This window comes from Muntiacus reevesi, chromosome 20, assembly GCF_963930625.1.
Source record: "Muntiacus reevesi chromosome 20, mMunRee1.1, whole genome shotgun sequence".
Taxonomy (NCBI): Eukaryota; Metazoa; Chordata; class Mammalia; order Artiodactyla; family Cervidae; genus Muntiacus; species Muntiacus reevesi.
In genome coordinates, this window is record NC_089268.1 from 35,727,070 (window position 1) to 35,751,331 (window position 24,262).

The 24,262-nt window shown below is 39.2% G+C and overlaps 1 non-coding gene and 1 pseudogene across 1 annotated transcript; one reads left to right on the forward strand and one right to left on the reverse strand.

Annotated features, from left to right (window-relative positions):
• Nucleotides 1-8,745: 8,745 nt before the first annotated feature.
• On the reverse strand, nt 8,746-21,513 carry LOC136151443 (chorionic somatomammotropin hormone 2-like; annotated as a pseudogene).
• On the forward strand, nt 16,192-16,293 carry LOC136151976 (U6 spliceosomal RNA). The gene has a single exon (XR_010660138.1). It is a non-coding gene; the product is annotated as a U6 spliceosomal RNA (small nuclear RNA).
• Nucleotides 21,514-24,262: the final 2,749 nt, after the last annotated feature.

The window sequence follows — 24,262 nt, forward strand, 5'->3', positions numbered from 1 at the left end:
ATGTTGTGAAGTGATTGGCCTCCAACTAATAAAATAATATTTTTAAAAAATGAAAAATAATTTGGAGATTAGTTCTTCAGCAAACAGAAAATTATCAAATTTTGCTTCATAAAACGTTACTTAACATTTTATGTTAAGGGGAGTTTATCAAAAATATTTTTCTGGAACCAGTTCAACTAAAGAGAGGCAGAATGTTCAGAACATCCATGTTTGCATGAGTTTGCATAGAGCCTCAGAGACAGAAACATTTTGAAGCTGGGTAGAGGACCAAGAGACCTGACTGGACAGGGGAAAACTTGAATCTTGAATGAAAGAAAGCATGTTTGCTCCCTTCAGTGTGGTCTAAGTTGTTTTTCTTTAAATCACCTCCCTTTCTTCACATACAATCCCTAAACCCCATCCTCTGCTTTACCATTTCTTTTCCCATAATACAGATCACCTGTTAACATACCATGTTATATACTTGGATTCATGATTATTACAGTTTATCTGTCTTACTCCAGCTCGAATTTCAGTTCCATGAGGACAAATGTCTGCCTGCTTTGATTACTGATATAAACTAAGCACCTATGAGAGTTTCTGAGTCAAGGAGGAATTGAGTCAATGATTGGTTAAATGACCAATACCAGATACTGGGCAGACCTATAGGTTTCAAAATTTTGTGGTTTCGATTAGCTATTGTAAATAAGCTCTTCTGCAGTTGATGTTACAAGATTAAGACATGTTTGTTTCTTTTATCAGCATAAATATAAATTACATTGAAGGTAAGGTTTTAGATCCAACATGAGAGCTAAAATGCACATTAAAAAAAAATAGTTGATTTGTTTTCTTCATCCAAATTAGAATTATATTCCTTTTCAAAACTTTTCTTTACATAGGTGTGTTTACATATATGTTTATATATATATAAATACAATTCCATCTGGTCAATGCCATGGTTTGTGCTTCTTCCAGTCCAGCGTTTCTCATGAATTACTCTGCATATAAGTTAAACAAGCAGGGTTACAATATACAGCCTTGATGTATTCCTTTCCTATTTGGAATCAGTCTGTTGGTCTATGTCCAGTTCTAACTGTTGCTTCCTGACCTGCATATAGGTTTCTCAAGAGGCAGATCAGGTGGTCTGGTATGGCCATCTCAGAATTTTCCACAGTTTATTGTGATCCACACAAAGGCTTTGGCATAGTCAATAAAGTAGAAATAGATGTTCCTGGAATTCTCTTGCTTTTTCGATGATCCTTCAGATGTTGGCAAATTGACCTCTGGTTCCTCTGCCTTTTCTAAAACCAGCTTGAACATCTGGAAGTTCAGGATTCACATATTGCTAAAGCCTGGCTTGGAAAATTTTGAGGATTACTTTACTAGCCTGTGAGATGAGTGCAAATGTGTGATAGTTTGAGATATTTTGGCATTGCCTTTCTTTGGGATTGGAGTGAAAACTGACCTTTTCCAGTCCTGTGGCCACTGTTGAGTTTTCCAAATTTGCTGGCATATTGAGTGCAGCACTTTCACAGCACCATCTTTTAGGATTTGAAATAGCTCAACTGCAATTCCATCAGCTCCATTAACTTTTTTCCTACTGATGCTTTCTAAGGCCCACTTGACTTCACATTCCAGGATGTCTGGCTCTAGGTGAGTGATCGCACCATCATGATTATCTGGGTCGTGAAGATCTTTTTTGTACAGTTCTTCTGTATATTCTTCCCACCGCTTCTAAATATCTTTTACTTCTGTTACGTCCATAAAATTTCTGTCGTTTATCGAAAACATCTTTGCATGAAATGTCCCTTAGTACCTCTAATTTTCCTGAAGAGATCTCTAGTATTTCCCATTCTGTTGTTTTCCTCTATTTCTTTGCATTGTTCGCTGAGGAAGGCTTTCTTATCTCTCCTGACTATTCTTTGGAATTCTGCATTCAAATGGGAATATCTTTGCTTTTCTCCTTTGCTTTTCCCTTCTCTTCTTTTCACAGCTATTTGTAAGGCCTCCTCAGACAGCCATTTTGCTTTTTTGCATTGCTTTTCAAGGGTGATGGTCTTTTTTTTTTTTTTTTTTTTCATTTATTTTTATTAGTTTGAGGCTAATTACTTTACAATATTGTAGTGGCTTTTGCCATACATTGACATGAATCAGCCATGGATTTACATGAGGATGGTCTTGATCTCTGTCTCCTGTACAATGTCACAGACCTCCGTCCATAGTTCATCAGGCACTCTGTCTATCAGATCTAGTCCCTTAAATCTATTTCTCACTTCCACTGTATAATCATAAGGGATTTGATTTAGGTCATACCTGAATGGTCTAGTGGTTTTCCCTACTTTCTTCAATTTAAGTCTGAATTTTGCCATAAGGACTTCATGATCTGAGCCAAAGTCAGCTCCTGGTCTTGGTTTTGCTGACTGTATAGAGTTTCTCCATCTTTGGCTGCAAAGAATGTAATCAATCTGATTTCGGTGTTGACCATCTAGTGATGTCCATGTGTAGAGTCCTCTCTTGTGTTGTTGGAATAGTGTGTTTGCTGTGACGAGTGTGTTTTCTGGGCAAAACTCTATTAACCTTTGTCATGCTTCATTCCGTACTCCAAGGCCATATTTGCCTGTTACTCCAGGTGTTTCTTGACTTCCTACTTTTGCATTCCAGTCCCCTGTAATGAAAAGGACATCTTTTTTGGGTGTTAGTTCTAGAAGGTCTTGCAGGTCTTCATAGAACCTTTCTTTTTATTTTTCAATTTATTTTTATTAGTTGGAGGCTAATTACTTTACAATATTGTAGTGGCTTTTGCCATACACTGACATGAATTAGCCATGGATTTGAATGTGTTTCCTATCCTGATCCCCCCTACAGCCTCCCTCTCCATCCCATCCCTTTGCGTCTACCCCATGCACCAGGCCTGAGCACTTGTCTCATGCATCCAACCTGGGCTGGTGATCTGTTTCACCCTTGATTGTATACTTGTTTCAATGTTATTCTCTCAGAACATTCCACCTTTCAACTTCAGCTTCTTCAGCATTACTGGTTGGGGCATAGGCTTGGATTACCGTGATATTGAATGGCTGCCTTGGAAACAAACTAAGATCATACTGTCATTTTTGCGATTGCATCCAAGTACTGCACGGGTTCTTTCGTTGACCATGATGGCTACTCCATTTCTTCTAAGGGATTCCTGCACACAGTAGTAGATATAATGGTCATCTGAGTTCAATTCACCCATTCCAGTGCATTTTAGTTCACTGATTCCTAGAATGTCAACATTCATCTTTACCATCTCCTGTTTGACCACTTCCAATTTGCCTTGATTCAGGGACCTTACATTCCAGGTTCTTACGCAATATTGCTCTTTACAGTACTGGACCTTGTTTCTATCACCAGTCAAATCTACAACTGGGTATTGTTTTGCATTGGCTCCATCCCTTCATTCTTTCTGGAGTTATTTCTCCACTGATCTCAAGTAGCGTATTGGGCACCTGCCAACCTGGGGAGTTCCTCTTTCAGTATCCTATCATGTTGCCTTCTCATACTGTTCATGGGGTTCTCAAGGCAAGAAAAATGAAGTGGTTTTCCACTCCCTTCTCCAGTGGACCTCATTCTGTCAGACCTCTCCACCATGACCCATCTGTCTTGGGTGGCCCCACACGGCATGGCTAGGTTTCATTGAGTTAGACAAGACTGTGGTCCATGTGATCAGATTGGCTAGTTTTCTGTGATTATGTGATTTCTGTGATTATTTGGTGTGTCTGCCCTTTGAATCCTTCTCAGAACACCTACCATCTTACTTGGGTTTCTCCTACCTTGGCAGTTTCAAATAGCCAATAAGTATATTCCTGTTTTGACTTAGTGCCATTAAATGAGACAAGTGGCTTTGAGTCTTAGAATCAAAGAATCATGTTGAAACAGTTGAGTTGAAACAAACTTCTCAGTGCCAAATCATAGAGAGCTTTCTTGAAAAACCCATCCCTGATTAGGCCCACCTGGCTCCCATCACGCAAGGTATGTTGTGCAGGCATTGATCAGTGTTTAAGCCTTCTGCTCTCTTTTCCACTTGTCCATGCATTTCTTTCTTGACATCTTTAGGTGCTTCATCCATTTCCTGTATTCAATCCAAACATGTTATAATTATGGCAGAACATGGCTAAGTAGCCACACTCACAGCTACTGCCCACTGGGCATTTTGGAAAGAGGCTGGGGAGGAATCCTTCCAGTATTAGAGTTTTACTTTCAGGGGATTAGAAAGCTTTTCAGTTTGAAGAGTCCATCAATACAACTATATTTCAGGAGTGAACACTGTTTAATTATTTATTGTTTTAGTGATTAGCTGACCGTCTACTGAGAGTAAGGCAATGAAGGGTTAGTAAACAAGGGAGGATTCAGCAAAAGGAATGAGGAACTCTTGGAGAAAGTAGGCACATGACTAGGGAGACCATTACTTCTATTCTGTTTAGGTTTTAGGTTTTCTTTAGGCTGGCTCTTAAATTTGTAAGGGATGATTCCATTTTATTTCCATTCATCCTCTATTCTTTACAATGTATGTCTTACTTAGGTGTTGAAAGTGACTAGAGACTTACTGCTTGCTATCACTGGGTAGTTATGCTTTGCTTCTGGTATTCCAGAGAGTCTAGCAGAGGCTCTGTAGAGTACTTACTTCCAAATTTGCTGCAGAACCTTAACGTTTTTTGGTGATTTCTGGTACTAAGTTGATGAAATACAGGAAAATAGAGCTCAGATGCTTTTGGATAAAACCTTAATTTATCTCCTCCCTTCTCTCTGACGTTTCATTGATTGACTCAACTAGTCCCATATTGTTGGATGCCTTTTTTCGCTCTTACGTCTGCCTCATTCCTTGCATATGGTAAGGTCCTTTTCACTTCCTGTATCTCTCACATCCTTTGCGTCTTTTCACTTGGCAGAGCCCTCTTTGATTTTTAGTGTCATAATATTCCCAGCCCTTTCTGGTCTCTCTCTTATTCTCCACCATCACCAACAACCACAACTCATTCCACATTAAAGTTTCTCTTTTCTAATTCTGGACATTCTTCTCTCTTGAACCTAATGTTCTTGGTTTCCTGTTGTTTTGTAGAATAAAGACAAACTCTCCAAATTGGCATATATGATTCTCCCAAATGCATAAAAATCCATACAAGTATTTCTCCATTCTAACTCTACAATAATATATACAGTATATCATGGGAGCATAATCATTACTGATACAACATGAATAGTAAAAAATGAACATTTGTTGTGTTTTCATCAGACTTGATTATTCACTGATACCTTATAATGCTATACGTATTAATATCTCAGTGGTCTAGGATGTTGGAGATCCTTACTTCATAAGATGATCCTAAATGAATTGACAGATATACTGTTTTCCTATTTTTCCACATCAATATCCCAACAACCTTTCAAAAGTCCATCATAAAGTCATCCCATTTGCATCACTCCTATGACACACTCAGATGGCTCCTAGCTTCACCTCAATCTACTGTAGCACCATGTTGGCACAACGTCTTAATGTTCTTCACTCTACCATGCAATATAAGTAATTTATTTGTTTGTAACACCCTCTCCTTTGCCACAACTTGAGGGTCTGCTTCTGGAAAATAGAGACTTTTTCAAACCTCAGTTGAAGTCCTCACTGTACCCATGATATGTGACTTACTAATCTATAAGGTCAGTGAACTTCAAAGGTTCTTCATTTGTTTGTTTCCCTTCAGTAACCACTGCTGCTATCCTTGATATAGCAGGGCCATTTCTTCAAATGTAATCTTACATGAAAATCTGTAAAAGAGGGGAAAATCAATGCTTTCTGGATGGCAAGGGAGTGATTGTTAAATCCTGTCCAAATATCCCCCCTTGGCTATTCCTGACTGACACTATAGAATACCTATGGCTCTGTTCAATATTGTCTGAAATCTACAGGATTCACGTTATATGTCACTGTCAAGCAAGGAGAGCATTCTCAATGTCATCACCTCTGTTCTTGATGTAAAGTCCTAAATTTATGCTTGAAGTAAATTTTATAATAGACAAATACATGAAGATGTGTGTGGTCTATTAATGAGTGTATGATTCCTCCAATTGAATTGGCCCTTCATTGACAAATTTTCCCTCTAAGAGATACCATCCTCCCTTCTGGAAATATCTAGATACTGAAGGAAAGAAAGTAAGCAAGTAACACAATAGAATTAGATATTTTGGGCAGTAAATGACTTAGAAAGTGCTTGCAGGGTTTTTTCAGGGTGTTTTACATTTTGGAAAAAGAAAGTGAAAATAGAAGAAAGCTGACACTTTATATGCATGAAGGAGCCAAAGGAGAGTCGATAGATTGCTTTGTGGTAGAGTATTCTGTTATGTTCTGAAAGGACTGGGTTATCCCAGGTAAAGGGAGGAGCAGGACTCAGTCAAGAATAACCTTGGCTATGAGGGAAGAGGTTGGTTTTGCTGGACAGTGTTCCTGTATGTCGGTGAAAGGTGTCTTTGCCTAAAAGAAGATAATTTGGCTGGATTCTGCCCTGAAGACTTGCCAGGCTTTGTTCATCTCTAGAACTATAGCCTTTAGTGACAACAAAAGAATACTCTTAATATAAAGAACATTTTCAGAAAAAAGAGGAGGGAAGAGAAAATGGAAATAAATGGGAATATGAGATATTTGCTCTTACAATATTAAAAAGAGAACATATATATTTTGGTTCTTAAAAATAAAGTGTTTTAACATCTATTCCCCTTCACTACCCAAGTCTTTGACTCACATTCCTTTTGCTGCTTTTCCTTCCTTCTTTCTCTTTGTTCTCTCTTATTTATCCCCATTTCCCTTCTATCTTTTGATTTCCCAATTTTTGTTTTCTAGGAATTACTGGCAAAGCCCTAAAGATGCTGCACAACCAGCCCAGCAACATCACTGACTTCTTAAGAGAGCCAGTCAAGAGAAGGCCCTCATTCCAGGTTGTCTGAAGGCTGTGGAACAAGCTGAACAACCCTTTTCAGTCACATCGCTCCAGTCTCAGTAGAGACTCAGTCTATTTGGAGGATTTTATAATTCAGAGACCTACTAGGGCATGTTTGTAAGGCCAAATAATTAATGACAAGGATAGTTACTCTAAAAGGAAGAGAGAATGGTCTCACTTCTCAGATAAATGTGATTTGAATCCAGCTTTCAGATATGCCTGGTGTCTATGTGACAAGTTGGACAATTGTCCAGATTCCCCAGGAGGGGGACAGATGCACACCAATATTTCTGCCATTCACTTGTTCAGAGTGTTTATGATACATGGGTTTCCTGTGGGTCAGCTAGTAGGCAGCTGACTGTGGGCTACTGAATTTTCTCCAGATGGTGCTTGCAGAGTGAGGGAAACAGAGAGGCTGTGGTGATGACTGCAGGTGGTGAGCTGTGGGTGCCAGAATATTTCCCCTGATTAAAAAGGAAACTATGATGTTGGGGATCCCCAACTTGTGAATGTCCGGGATAATCACAAGGATCCCACACAAGAGAAGCATTTGTCAGTCAGGGGGTATTATGACCAGTCCGTGTGGACCAAGAGAAGGCTACAAGAGCACCATGTAAGTCAGTGATGTCAGAACTTTCCCATCTCGTTACCATCTACCCTGTTCCAATATGGCCCAAGGAATGAAGATCCAGAGAAGGAGAGACAAGGAACCTTACAGAAATGGACATATCAATGCTTCCTGGAAGGTCCCTTGGGCCTCAGCAGGGGAGAGGGAAACATTGAATAGGCTGAATATGAGGTGGTGTTGACACTTGACTGACCTGGCCTTATGAAACCCAGAGTGATAGAATGTATGGAATGGTTGCAAGATGATGCAGAAAATGAGGGTGCAGTGGAGTGTAAGTGAAGACAGCCAGTAGAGGAGGATGGAGCCAGTTCACGTTTCTATCTGTTATGGTCTCAGCCTTTGTGTCCCCCAGAAATATTATATGATGAAATCCTGATTCCCATGGTTATGGTATCCATAGGTGGTGCCTTTGTCAGCTGATGGAGTTTTAAGGATTGAGCCTCTTCAATGAGATGAATGCTTTTATGTATAAGAGACACACAGAGTTCCCGAGCCCTTCCCCCTGTTTGAGGATACAATAAGAAGTGTGTGACCAGAAAGGACCCTGCATGACCACACTGTGGAAATAAATTTCCATTGTTATAAGTCTGTGATATTTTGTTATAGCAACCCAGAAGGACTAAGACAGCATCCTAACAATCTTTAGACAGTTCAGTAAACCTCATGCTATTTGTACAAAGGTGCGAAGCACTGATCCTGTCTGGTGTAACACTGTGATAGTTGGCTGACAGTTCGCGGCTGGCTTTCATAAAGGATCCTAAGGATTCAGTCTTCTTGGTAGCATGGCCAAAACCATGAAAATTGTCTAATACTTTTATTCTAATAACTTGACCCAAAATAATTTTCTGTGATTCTATGTAATCTCTTAATGGTCTTCTTTGTAATGCCAGCTTCTGATATTTGTGACAAATTTTAATAGGAGCTTCATTCTCTCAATTGTAGGGGTAGAATTTCTTTTGATTTTCAATTAAATGAAAATAAGAAATGTTAACAAATTACCCTCTTAGATTTGACATCTCTGCAGAGTCTGTGTTTATTTTTTTTTTAAGAGGAGACCCATTTCACAGAGCATGCATGAAAAAGCTGTAAATTTCAAAGAAGCTTGGTATGGAACAGATCATTAGGACCATCTCAGAGCTGGATGGAATGGATGTGGATTTAGCACTCGTCACTGATTCAGCATGCCAGGATCTTGGTGTACATGTCAACTGTACGGGAATCCCTGCTCAGGCATTGAACACTTTATAAAATGTAGAATGAAGCACATCTTCCTTGCTGGACACCATTGCTGGGAATCCTGACCAGTACATGCAATCCTCAGACAATTTCCACCTGACTGGAAGAACCATCTGCATACCCAAAAAATAATGACTTCTTATGCGCTTTATTAGTATTTGCTTATCTTTGCCTCTTATAATTATCAAATTAAGATTTGGGGAAGACATACAAATATAAAACTCTCTAGATATGGATTTTGGAGCCACCTTTTGAGAAAACAATTAGGAATCTAAAAAGTAGAAGCATAACTCAAGTTTAGTTTTACCTTCCTCTTTTCTTCCTTCCCACTCTCATCCTTTGATTTGAGGAGAACAGAGAAAGAAGACAAGGGGAACTTCAATAGCAGATGTCCTGGGATACTTTGAGAAAAATGCTGAGCTTGGAAATTCTGTTCTCTAGTTCTCTTACTCTTGAAAATATTTCAACCACCTGTGCTCAGGAAGAGGCAAACTTTTGGTGGAATTGTGTGCAATGCAGGGAAGGATGCACATGTCAAAAATTGCAATGAAATTCTGATTCCTTACAGTAGAATCTATCACTCTGAATGACCAGGCTCCTGCTTTATGTAGTAGCAGTCTAGCATATAGAATTCATGAATCTTTTTCTTACAAAATGAAAGACTTCAAAACTCCTTATGCATTACAGAGGTCACCTCTTTCATTCATGAACAAATCAAGAAAGCCCTCGGCAGGATGCTCACCTGGCTGAATCGCCTCTCTAAGATTGTTTGAACTTTGTTTGACTTTTTAATATACTCTTTGGCATGTGATAGGATAGCATCTGGGATTTAATTCTTAATCCGCTGGTCCACAATTAGATAATACAGAGGACTATTCCAGAGGTAGTGAAACATGAGTATCCACCTAGTAAGGTCTTCATTCTAAGCAAACGTAAGAAACAGTCTTATTAAAATAATCATAATTCAGTGGTTTTGGTAACATGTGATCTTTGGTCAGAGCAGTTGACCTAAAAGACTTTTGCTTATTCCTATGTGTATGCAGAGATTTTTGAAGGTAGTAAAAGTTGCAAAATTATAAAATGTAAGCTATTAGTTCACACTTTGCTGAATTAATAAAATTCTGGATTATTTTAGGAACCAGTTCTTCTGATGAGTTCTAATTTATAACATGAAGAATGTTCTTTTTTCCTCTGAAATTCTACCACCCACTCAGTGAGTTCTTTGATGTTTTTATATTTGCATGAGAGAAATCTAGGTATATTAAGACAAGTCAGTATGTGCCTGCAGTACCTGACCCAGGAAAGAGGCATTCTACCTGTGCCCACTTCATTGTCACCCCGTGATTCTTTCGTATTAATGAATCAAATAAGTCATTCGTATTGATTTTCGATTGGTAATTTGTTTTATGATATTGCAACAAAGAGACAATGAAGAAGACATGACATTCCTAAACAGGCTTTCTTTCCTCAGTTGATCCCAACACCAGCCCCCATGCTGGTATCAGAAGAGTCTGTCTTGTTGACATGTGTCCGGGCAGAAAATGGCACAGCGTTGTCTTTAGTAACAGCATCCGTGGGATTCACAATGGAGGGTTTTCCCCCTAGTTCACCTAACTAGTAGAATTGAGCATGAAAATGCCAGGGAGCTGAAGATCTCTAGTTAATATGCTTGATTTCTTTGCAGCCATGAACTGTTTTAGAGGTAAAGTATAGAGAACTGAATAGGATGAAATATAGTAATGCACATAAAGTGCTTAGTAAAACATATGGACATGTAGTAACTCTCAAAAACATTTAAATTCAAGCTTATTGAAAAATCCCTCCTCCTCCTCCTTTTTGAACTTTTTCTTTACTTGATCATCCTCATTATTAATGAGCTTAACAGAGGAAAAGATTGCTGGTATCATTAAGAAAATTGTAGAGAGAGAAGATAGTATTTAAGGGGGGATTGATGTGAAAATATTTTAAACAATATTAGGACAAAGGATAATGCAGGAACTCAGTAAGGGAGATTATAACGTTGAAATATTGGAACTGCCATAAATGATTGAGGCTGGATATGTAAACTGTGCTATGCTCAGAACAGAGACAATTGTTGTGGCCATGAGAAGCAAAGGAATGTTATATAGGCCATTGTGGGCGAGACTTACAAATTAAAAATATAAGGTGACAGAGGAGTCATTGAGAATGACGAATGCAAGAGGTGTCAGAGAGCAGAAGCAGAATCAGGAGAGCCTTGAAAGGCAGACGTGCTGGCTCAAGTGGTGCAGTATAGGACTTCCACGTATGAGTCACTAGTAACAATGAGTACTCAAAACTGTGGTGTGTTTCTTACATATTCATGAATTTTATAATCTTATATTTTACACATGGACATTCCCATTCATTTCCTATTTTCGTACAGTATAAAGGCTGCAATCCTGTGTCTCATGCATTGGTTGAACTAACCTTGTCTGCATGGACAATTTATAGATCTGGTATTTATTTTGCTACTACAGATCACCCCATGATTTCATTCATTCTTCATCAACTGCATAATATAATTTCTCTTCAACTGCTTACAGTTCTTCCACCGTATTTGCATGTACAGTTACCATTAATTATGTCTAAAAATCTGGAGCTTGGTAAGCTACATACTGTCTCAACTGATCCAATGAAAAACCCAGGTGAAAGACTCACGTTCATTTGCTGGGCTTTTTCGCTTTCTTCAGAAGCTTGGAGGGAATTGGTGTGGCAGATGTTGGTGGCATTGATATACTCCGGTTTACTCTGGGAATACTTTTCATCCTGAAAATGATTAGGCAATTAGTTAAGATTGTTGGGCATTCAGTAGATGAACCCATTACCAGAACACTAACATGTCTGATAGATATGTAATTTTCTTAACAGGGGAGCATCACAAAGTTTGAAAGTCATTCTTTTCCTACTTTTTCTATATATTCTTTATAAAAATTATTTTACATCTAACTTTTCTAAGTTCCAACTTTTCCCATCTCTATTTTATCATTATCTTTTTTTTTAGTATTTGAACCAAATATAGTACTTTTTACCAATAGTTGGTGCTTCCCAGCTTATGGTAGTGGTAAAGAACATTTCTGCCAATGCAGGAGATAAAGTATACTCAGGTTTGATCCCCTGGTGAGGAGCATCCCTTGTGAGAGTGTACAGCAGCACACTCCTGGACTCTCGCCTGGCGAATCCTATGGACAGAGCAGCCTGTTGGGCTACAGTCAGTAGGGTTGCAAACAGTTGGACACAACTGAAGTGACTTAGAATGCATGCATGCACCTATATTTAACTATTTAATCTCGGTTACAGTGGGTTAGAGCCAATATATTCCCTTGTAAGGAGTAATACAGTAATGATTCTGACTTATCTCTGAACATGCTCACCAAAAAGCTTAGTGTTCATCCCAGGTGCAGAATACAATGTTGTTTATGGTGACAAAATGGTACGTCAGAAAAACATGGCATAAAGTTATAGGAAATACTAAGGAATGAACTGAGAATAATGAATAGAAAAATCTACCTAACATTTTGATAGAGAAAAACTAGTCTTTAGTGGAAATTATGAACATTTGAAGAGATTACTTGGAAGAGATGCAAAAAAATGGACAGCCAAAAATGGAGGATGAAACAAAAACTAGTGAGTAAAAAGAACTTCAAGAATTTAAATAGAAACCTTTAGCAGTGCCTGTTATTATCTATCTGCTCTACTGTGTGCTCCTTGATTGGCCTAAAAGAATTAACATACAACTTTCAAATACCTTCATCAGAAAGAGAATAGTTGTTTCCAATTGTCAACTCCCCTTCTACTATAATTCTAAACCTATTCACTGCAAATCTTAAAACAATAATTTGTAGCATTAAAAAAATCACCAGTATTCGTTTTTGTGACCAGGATTCAGCTTTGTTTAACATGTTCCATCCATGCAGCTCACTGCAGAACAGTTCTCATTTATTGGCTATCTACTCTGAGCCTGTAGAAGAAAGCCCAGAGAGACACTGAAGGACCTGATAGTCAACATGCTTCCTTTTCCGCATTTCCACCTAAAACTGCTTTATGTCAGGTAGTATTATGGACTGAATGTGTGTTCTTCAAATTCATGTGTTAGAGCCCGAACTGCCAAAGTACACTGTTTTGAAAAGGATTCCGACTTATTGGCATGCCATGGTTTATAGCCCACCAGACTCCTCTTTCAATGGGATTTCTCAGGCAAGAATACTGGTGGGGCTTGCCGTTCCCTTCTCCAGGGAATCTTCCAGAACCAGGAATAGAACCCATGTCTCTCCCATTGTGGGCAGATTCTTTATCATCTGAGCCACCAGCAAAGTCCATTAAGGTTAAATGAGCTCTTAGGGAGCAACACTCATCCAATAGGTTTAGTGTCTCCATGAAGTGAAACACCAGAGAATTTTCTCTTCTGTCTCTGTGTCTGTGTGTCCTTTCCTCTGTCTCTCTTCCCCACTCCCTACCCTCTGTGAGGATGCATGGAGAAGCCATCCTGGGAAGAAAGAGTTCTTACCAGAACCTCACCTTGATGGTGCCCTGATTTGGGACTTCTAGCCCCCAGAGCTGTGAGGAAACAAATTTCTGTTGTTTATTCCACTGAGTCTATTGTATTATTTTATGATATTCCTAGCTGACAAACACAAAATCATTTATTTTGGTAATTTAAAAAAGAAAATGAATGAAAGGAAATTGAAAAAGTTATTGCACTTCTTAGGAATCTTTCAGATTTCACAAAACTGGTCCTTTCTTCAATTTCCACACCTTATGAGCTGACGGCGTCTTTAACCTAGAGAGTGTGTTAGTTAAAGTTTGGCTGGTGTAGCCCTCTTGTTTAAAGGATAGCATGGCCCAGTCACTTACAGGAAGGTACCTTCTGGGAGCCTGGTGGGCTAGAGTCCATGGGGTCCCAGGAGTTGGAACCGACTTAGCAACTAAACCACCACCACCACAGTACTTACAAACTCATTGAACATTATTGTGGAAAGGTTATGCATGTCATGGGACAGCCTGGAGGCATGGCTAAACACTTTTCTAAGGAATTTCAGGGGGACGCCAAACACGTCAAGACCACAGGCAGGCATACGTTGCCTTGGCACAGAGGCAGATTTGACATGACCAGCAGCAGGAGCAGGCAGGACCCTCCTTAAATAAAAACATGAGCCATTCTGAGATGATCTAGTCACCTGAGGTTATCAAATCCATCCTGTGGAGGGAAGCCTTCTCTTTCCCTGTTGCTCTGAGCAGGAGTTGGTGCTGTAGTAGCTGGGGTGGGGAAGAAGGAGCGCCTTTTGTGTGAATTTAGATGGATGATGATATCTGCACAGATAGATAGTTGGAGAAGTAGGTTACTCTCTGCTTTTTTTATTTTCCCAGAAGTACTTCTGTGGTCTGCAAACGTTTGGAACTTAATCTGAGCCAGAGTATTTAGGCCATTCTTTTAAGACAGTTTAAACGAACCCAGGTTTGCTGCATTGCAAGCAGTCTTTACTCTCTGAGACTCCAGGGAAGCATCATTCCAACATTAACAGAGAGAATACTATTCAGATGATGACCTGTACATCATACTGTGACACTTCAGGAAGTATCACTGTTTGTGTAACCATTTGTAATTAAGTGTCAAAATTTTGCATGACTGCTTTGTTTGCTATCAAGATGTTAATAAATATTGATAAACATTAAAAAAAAAAAAAAAAACATTTAATGTTAGGACTCTGCAGACTCTGACCAGAGAGGCCCTCTAGGGGTTTCTAATTTTTTCACTCTGCAGTGACTAATGCTTGAATTTTAGACACTGAAATGGCAAGAAGTGTACAGTTGTTCTGTGTGGTTTACCATCATGCTGGGTAAATACATGACTGACTGATTGCTACTATTGAGTACAGAGAAAATACTATGAGAAAAAGGATACTGAACGTTGGATCTGCTATCTCACCTTTGTAACCTCATGCATGTCTTTGATACTTTCCCAAATACTTTAACACATTTTAAAATTTGCGTTTCACAGTAACGCTGTGAGATAGCCTTCATCTCCACTATGATCATCAAGTTATGTTAATGAAAATGAATGACTTGGAGAGGGCAAAATTTTCCCTGGTCCCGTTTTTAGCAGATGGAGGTGACTGGGCACCAATGCAGTCATCTGTTCTCTTCCTGATGTCACATCACACATGCCTGTGGGCTCTCGGTCTGCATGTGTGTAACCAGGACCACATCAAGGAGCTGTGGTGACTCAGCTTAACAGGAAAAACATTTTGTCTTTGACTGAAAAACAGCAGTGACCCTAGAGCACTCGTTTTATCCACTTGTCTATTCTGTCTATAAAACACTTACTATTAACGTCTTTGACAGTTATCAGTGTGGGGGCCTGGTTCTCCGGTCTAGGTGTTCTTCTAGGCAACATGACATCTCTTCTACTTTTATGTATCCTTAATCTTCTCATTATATTTGTTTCTTCGAGACAATGGCAGGTAAATCTCCAGATGGTCATCCAAGAATCTTACCTGCTCAGCACCCAGACCCTGTCACTGGCTCTGCGGACACGGCCTGGACTTTCCTGACTGTGACGTTTCAGGGAGAAAATCCATCTGTCTGGTCGGGATCACATCCTGACAACCATGGGGCTGAGTTTTCGAACCATCTCCAAACATCTCCTCTTTGATAGGAGAACTAGACCTTCATGCTTCCTTGATGTGTTGTAATATTTCAGAAATGATTCCTGGCCTTACCTTTGGCCAACGGAAGCATAAAATCATAGACTCTTGCAAGCGTGATTTTAATATTAACTTTCCTGTCCGTCCTTTGTAAGTAAGCAGAATTTAAGACTGAAGTAAACAAGAATTGAGTCTGGACAAGAGAACTGATAGAATACGGATTTTATCCTGGTGAATGAGATCTGAACATGATTCTTTTTCCAATTTACTAGAAGAGTGGTAATTTAATGAAGGATACGATATCAGCATTTACTAGGTTTTCTCTGCTCTTAGTTACTTTAAATGGGCATGTTATCTGAGAATAAAATGGTTATTTAAAATTAGGTGATGAAAATCAAAGCAGTTGTTCTCAAAAAGAAGACATACAAGTTGGAGATTTTTGGGACTGTCTCTCATCAGCTAAAGATCCTATTGTAATAGGCAAGGAGAATAATAGCTTGTATAACATAGATGTATTTGTGTGCATATATTTCTGTGCATATATACATGTGTAATGAATAAATATATGCTTAATTCCTACATGGAACTTTGGACCTTATAAAATCAATTTTATTAGTGGCAGTAAATATAACAGAATACCCTAATTCTTAATGTAATTGATCATTTGTTGGTAGATGACTAACCATATGATTACTTTTTCTGTTAAAATGTTATTTGTGTGTTTATTTGGTAGCATATATATTAAAAAATTGGAATAATACTGAGAAGACTAGCATGGCCCCTGCCCAAGGATGACACACAAATATGTGAACCCTTCCATATTTTTCTGTAACAGCTTCAAGGGGTCCGATGGGAATCAAGGTGGGAAGGAGGTTCAAGACTGAGGCAACATAGGGAAACCCATGGCTGACTCATGTTGATGTTTGGCCGAAAGCAGTACAGTATTGTAAAGCAATTAGCCTTCAATTAAACATCAATAAATTTAATGATTAAAACTGTTATTGGGGATCATATAACAGGTTCAGATGTCCATTCTATGACTAAAGAGGATCTGACTGCAAACTGATGGTGTCAATTATCCTTGGTTAGTGATTCATTGACTTTATAGTTGAATGAGAAAAGCAAGCTAACAAACACTTTTGTCTGTGACTCAGTGTCACAGCAAGCTATAATCCTTGTCTGCGTTCACTTTTAGGAGGTATAGCGCCCAAACTTTGAAACTAAGGCTGTTCCCAGAAGCGCACAGTCATGAGTTCTGTTCAGGGTTTCTGTTCCTGATGCTGGAGGCTTCTGTTCACTGGTCCACTAGGTCCGAAACTTTCTCTCCTGAGCATTCTCTGGTTCTATCATGTGCACAAGTCTCTATTTTGGTTGTCTAATTTGATTCTCTTATTCTTTGATCAGACTTCCAAGTCTCTTTACGGTTAACTTTTCAGACCCTTTTGAGCTTTCATTTTTCTGATGCTCATTAGCATATTTGCTTCCATGTCTAAATCTCTGAGTAGTTTTCAGTATCTACTATTCGCTTACTGTCTGGATTTTGGCGTTCAGCATCAGCATACTTTTATGAACTTCATTTTCCTTCTGGTGAAGTTTCTGGTATACAGTTTAAGCTGGTGGGCTCCCATCTGGCTTTTTCATGTTGTCTCCAAAAAAGGAGAGAACTCTGCTTTCTTTCTAGGCAATACTGCCCCTTCATTTAATACCATTTCTAATTTTCTGTGATTTCACCTCCTGCCTCATAAGCTTTGTCTTTCTCAATCTACTCTGACTTGAGGGCTATGTGTCTCTATGTTGGTATTACTATTTTATTTTGTTTTCTTATTTTAACTGGAGACTAATTACTTTACAATATTGTATTGGTTTTGCCATACATTGACAGGAATAAACCATGGGTGTACATGTGCTCCCCATTCTGAACTCCACTCCCACCTCCCTTCTCATCCCATCCTTCTGGGTCATCCCAGTGCACCAGCCCCAGGCACCCTTGATCATGCATCGAACCTGGACTCGTGATTTGTGTCACATGTGATAATATACATGGTTCAATGCCATTCTCCCTAGTCAGCCCACCCTCGCCTCTACCACCGAATCCAAAAGACTCTTCTATACATCTTTGTGTCTTTTGCTGTCTCACATACAGGCTTATCATTAACATCTTTCTAAAGTCCATATATATATGCCAGTATACTGTATTGGTGTTGTTCTTCCTGGCTTAATTCACTGTGTAAAATAGGCTCCAGTTTCATCTTTCTCTTTAGAATTGATTTAAATATATTCTTTTCACAGGCTGAGTAATAAGCCGTTGTGTATATGTTCCACAGATTTCTCATCATTTGTCTGCTGATGGGAATCTGGGTTGTTTCCATGTCCTGGCTATTATAAACAGTGCAGCAATGAACATTGGGGTGCACGTGTCTCTTTCAGTCAGGTTTCCTCGGTGTGTATGCCCAGCAGTGGGATTGCTTGGTCATATGGCAGTTATATTTCTAGTTTTTTAAGGAATCTTCACCCTGTTCTCCATAGTGGCTATATTACTATTTTAAATAAATATCAACCTAGTATATCAGAGAATTAAAGGGAACAAAATTACAATAGTATTAGTAAAAATACAGTCCACCAAATTGTAATCCAGTAATGTTCCCAGTTTTAAATGACTTTCTACTCATGTATTATCGAGGTCCCCTACTCACTCCTTAGTAGGTGTTTCAATTTTGAAATAGAGTGTAGAAAACAATGGAGTGGAAAACTCTGAAAATCACCTTAGATTTTAGATGCCTCAGATTAAGTAAGCAATGATTAGTTTTTTATAGTTAGTAGGGCTATTCTGAGCACACATAGCTCAGTGTACAGTGATTGGTATTGAGTGAAGGATGTATACGGTGAACTTTAATCACCAAACAGGTAATTGGAAATAAAGGAAGCACTGCCAGGAAGACGTAGAGTTTTGTTCTGGAAGGAAAAACTTAGTGTCTCCCATCTACTATCTAATTTTCAGATTTTTCAAAACACTTACTCTTCCTTTCCCCATTTAATAATTTGAGTTGTTTGATTTTTTTCCTACTGAGTTGCATGAGTCTCTTACATAAATTTGATATGAAGTCCTTACCAAATATCTAATTTGCAAATTTTTTTTTCATTCTATAGGTTGCCATTTAATTTTACTGATGGCTTCTTTTACTATGCAGAAGATTTTGAGTTTGATGTGGTCTCACTAGTTTATTTTTGCAGCTCTTGCCTTTGCTTTTGATGACTGACTTGTTGAGCTGCTTGTATTTTGGAAAGTGATCCTTTATCAGCTGTTTTACTTGCTATTATCTTCTCCCATTCTTATCAAAGACACAGACTGGATGAATGGATACAAAAACAAGACTCATATATATGCTGTCTACAAGAGACCAACTTCAGTCCTAGAGACATATACAGACTCAAAGTGAGAGGATGGAAAAAGATATTCCATGGAAATGGAAATCAAAAGAAAGGTGGGTTGGCAATTCTCATATTAGAAAAGATAGATCTTAAAATAAGAACTATTATAAGAGAGAAAAAAGGACACTACCAACTGATCAAGGGTCAGTCCAAGAAAAAGGCAAAACAATTTTAAGTATTTATGTAGCCAACATAGGAGCACCTCAATACATGAGGAAAACACTAACTGACACAAAAGAGGAAATTGACAGTAACACACAAATATTAGGACATGTCAACACCGCACCTATACCAATGGGCAGATCAACAAAACAGAAAATTAATAAGGAAAATAAGCCTATAAGGAAACATTAGAGCAAACAGACCTAACTGATATCTTCAGTATATTCCATGAAATGCAGAATATACTTTCTTCTCAAGTGCACATGAAACATTTTCCTCATTTTGAGTCATAAATCAAATCTCAGTAAATTTAAGGAAATTGAAATTATATCAAGCATTTTCTCTGACCACAACACTAGGAGACTAGATATAGATTATAGGGGAAAAAAAACTTTAAAAAACACAAACATATGGAGGTTCAGCAACACATTTCTGAATAGTAAACAGGTTACTGAAGAAATAAGGGAAATCTAAACATTCCTAGAAACAGATTACAATGAAAACATGATGATCTAAATCCTATAGTATGTAACAAGAGCAGTTCTAAGAGGGAAGGTTATAGTACAAATCCTACCTCAAGAAACACATTGAAGAGACAACCTAACTTTACATATCTTTAGCTCTTTTTAAATTTCTCTTATCAATGTATTAGGGAACAGAAGTTGCTCAGTCATGCCCGACACTTTGCGACCCCATGGACAGTAGTCTGCTCAAGCTCCTTTGTCCATGGGATTTTCTAGGCAAGAATACTGGAGTGGGTTGCCATTTCATTCTCCAGATCAATATCTTAAAGTTTGTATAAAATCTTTCAACACATTTCTTAAGTTTATTTTGAAGTGTTTTATCTTTTTGTGATGCAATAGTAATTGGGCTTGTTTTCTTTATTCAACTTTCTGATAGTTCATTGTTGATATATAGGTAGGCAACAGAGTTTTGTATATTGGAATATAGTAAACACTTGTATGCTACAACTTTAAAGAATAGACATTTTCCCACTAATAAGACATATAGATGGTCAAGAGGTATATGACAAGATGCTCAGCATTGCTAATAATCAAAGGGAATGCAGATCAAAAGCACAAGAGATATCACCTCTTCCATGTTTGAATGGCTAGTACCAATAATGTAAGAAATGACAAATCTTGTTGAGGATGTGGAGAAAAAGGAATGCTTATGCACTGTTGATAAGGACGTATACCGGTGCAACTCCCAGGGAAAAATACTGTGGAGGTTCCTCAAGAAATTTCAAAAAGAACTTTTATATGATCCATTATCCCACTTTTGGATATATAGTCAAAGGAAATGAAATCATTGTCTCAAAGAGAGATCTGTATTCCCATGTTCATTGCAGCATCATTCACAGTAGCCTTGGTATAGGAACAACCTGAGTATCTTTCAACAGGTGAATGGATTAAAACAATGTGATATGACATATATAGGTAAATATGATTTAGCCATTAGATAAAGAAAGAAATCCTTCCAATTATTGCAACATGGATGAAACTAGAGGGCATTAAACCACATAAACTAAGTCAGACAAAGAAAAATACAATACGATCTCAATTATAAGAAATCTAAAAAAAAAAATAATGTCTGAGAGACTGGACATCTTTGAGTGGCATACCGACTCACGGACATGAGTTTGAGTAAGCTCTGGGTGTCGGCAATGTACAGGGAAGCCTAGCGTGCCGCACTCCATGGGGTCACAAATATTCGGACATGACTGAATGACTGACTCAACTGAAGAGAATGGAACTTACCTGTGTTCTCCTCAAAAAGCAAAAGTTAAAGATGTGTGTTGATGACAATGTTACTTAATAGAAAGGGAAACTGGTTTCTAATACATCCACAAAAGGGGTGGACAAGATGACAGAGGGGTAGGTGGAAGTGGGTACACCTCTCTCCTCCAATGCATCAAGAACTTCTTTCTTTTTTTTTTTTTCATCAAGACTTCTAAAGACGTAGCAGTTCTCACAGAAGACCAGGTGAATACTGGCAGGACGGCCTGACTACTGAGGTGGAATATTCGGATCCACACAAAACTCAGTAGGAGAAAGGAAAGAAGGGACAAGGAGGAAGGGGAAAGAAGGAGAAAAGCATGTGGGACCAGCCTGCACCTGGGACTGAGGGAGTTGATGCGCAGGGGAGAGATCCCACGTCCATGGGCGTCCACTGGAATTGGGGAGTCATTTGAAGCTGTTGGGGAGTGAACTAACTAACCTGTGACCGTCTGAACGGAGTGAGATCCACATAGACAAGCCATGCTGCTGCCTTTCATACCTCGGACAGGGTTGTAAGTCCACTGGTGTCCACGGAAGCTGGGAGCTAGAGCCATGGGGATTGCAGAATGATCCCAGGGTGAGGACTCCTGTTGACCGTGGGGAGTCAGCCAGATGGAGTGGGATGGAGGAAACCTGCTGCATCGAATGCTTCTTAAGGAAAGCCACGAGGCCATAAAAGTAGGGTTCAACTGCCTGTGGAGTAGAGCTATCTCTTTCTCCACGCTGGGGCCTGTAGGTTGAGCAATAGAGAAAAACTTCCGTGAAGGTGTTCCTTGAGTGCCTGATGCATTAAACAATGATGAGTTTTGAATGTCTATATATCCTACCCTATCCTATTCTCTGTCTAAACTGTGGGTTTTAGCATCATAATATTTTTAGGAACTTAAATTTTCTGGTAGTCTCTGGTATACAAATTAAGCTAATTCCTCACATCTGGCTCCTTCTTAGTATTACAAGAAACTTTGACAACCTTGCTTCCTCACAATGCAATACTGCCCATTACTTTACTACCATTGCTGACTTCCCATACTTTCACTTCTTCCTACTATATTCTATGTCTTTCTCTATTCACTATAACTTTAGTAGTATGTGTCCCTATGTTGCTATTAATATTTATCAGTCAGTTCAGTTCAGTCACTCAGTAATGTCCAACCTTTGCGATCCCATGAATCGCAGCATGCCAGGCCTCCTTGTCCATCACCAACTCCCGGAGTTTACTCAAATTCATGCACATCACGTTGGTGATGCCATCCAGCCATCTCATCCTCTGTTGTCCCCTTCTCCTCCTGCCCCCAATCCCTCCCATTATCAGGGTCATTTTCAATGAGTCAACTCTTCACATGAGGTGGTCAAAGGACTGGAGTCTCAGCTTCAGCATCAGTCCTTCCAATGAACACCCAGCACTGATCTCCTTTAGGATGGACTGGTTGGATCTCCTTGTAGTCCAAGGGACTCTCAAGAGTCATCTCCAACACCACAGTTCAAAAGCATCGATTTTTCAGTGCTCAGCTTTCTTCACAGTCCAACTCTCACATCCATACATGACCACTGGAAAAACCATTGCCTTGACCAGATGGACTTTTGTTGGCAAAATAATGTCTCTGCTTTTTAATATGGTATCTATGTTGGTCATAACTTTCCTTCCAAGCAGTAAGCGTCTTTTAATTTCATGGCTGCAGTCACCATCCACAGTGATTCTGGAGCCGCCAAAAATAAAGTCTGACACTGTTTCCACTGTTTCCCCGTCTCTTTTCCATGAGGTGATGGGACCACATGCCATGATCTTAGTTTTCTGAATCTTGAGCTTCAAGCCAACTTTTTCACTCTCCTCTTTCACTTTCATCAAGAGATTTTTTAGTTCCTCTTCACTTTCTGCCATAAGAGTGGTGTCATCTGCAAATCTATGATTATTGATCTTTCTCCCGGCAATCTTGATTCCAACTTGTGTTTCTTTTAGCCCAGTGTTTCTCATGATGTACTCTGCATCTAAGATAAATAAGCAGGGTGACGATATACAGCCTTGACATACTCCTTTTCTTATTTGGAACCAGTCTGTTTTTCCCTGTCCAGTTCTAACTGCTGCTTCCTTACCTGCATACAGGTTTCTCAAGAGGCAGGTCAGGTGGACTGTTATTCCCATCTCTTTCAGAATTTTCCTCAGTTTATTGTGATCCACATAGTCGAAGGCTTTGGCATAGTCAATGAAGCAGAAATATATTTTTCTGGAACTCTCTTGCTTTTTCAAAGATCCAGTGGATTTTGGAAATTTGATCTCTGGTCCCTCTGCATTTTTAAAACAAGCTTGAACATCTGGAATTTCACGGTTCACATATTGCTGAAGCCTTGCTTGGAGAATTTTGAGAACTACTTTACTACCCTGTGAGATGAGTGCAATCGTGAGGTAGTAATCTTTAGGCAAGCCTTATTTCACTTCTCTCCATAATGTCATTCAAACTAGTGTCTACCTCATGGAGTTGCATTAGAATTAATGAAGATAATGCAAAAAAGAAAAAAAAAATCAGAGAGAGACCAGAAGAAGATAAATGCTTTACAAATGTTTGTCACTTCACATTTTCTTATTGTGAAGTTACAACGAGGGAGCCTGGTCAAGGAAAACCAGCCACCCGGCTGTGTAGTGAAGGGCTCGGCCTCATTCAAAGAGAAGTCTGGACTTTGTCCTTGTTTCCTGGGAGCCCCTCTCTAAACACATAGGCTGTTTCCTCTGAGTAAGGGTGATTAAAGGTGTCAAAGGTTAATGCTGAGAAAAGTCCTTTTGTTTTTGTGAGGGTCTTGGGCCAGCCTGATAGAGATGTCAACAGTGTGATTTAGAGAAAAAACTTTGGGCCACAAGAATGATGTGATTCAGGATGGGGGTTTTGGTCATGCAATATCTGCTACACCTCTAGAGAGGTTTGAGCCTGAGATCAGCTGTATGGACCCTCAGTCATTCCTCGGCGATGGAGCCCCACTAAAAACTCTGGGCATGGAGCCTGGAGTGAGCTCCTGTGTATGCAAGTGCTCACTGCATACACATCGGTGCTGGGAACACAGAGCTGCCCATGACACCCTGGGAAGAGGAAACCAAAGTTCCATGTCTCACATTTCCTTTGACTCTGCCCTATATGCCTTTTCCTGGGCAGTTTTTTATCTGTATCTTTTAAAAAGCTGCAATCCCCTGGATATATAAAAGAGAAAATCATACTTTGTAAAGATACATGCACCTCAGGGTTCCTTGCTTCATCAGGGCTTCCCTGGTGGCTCAGATGGTAAAGAATCCGCCTGCAGTGTTGAGTCCTGGGTCCGATGCTTGGGTTGGGAAGATCCCCTGGAGGAGGGAATGGCAATCCACTCCAATCTTCTTGCCTATTATTGTCCACGGGGTCTACCCCCATGGACAGAGGTGCCTGACATGCTACAATCCAT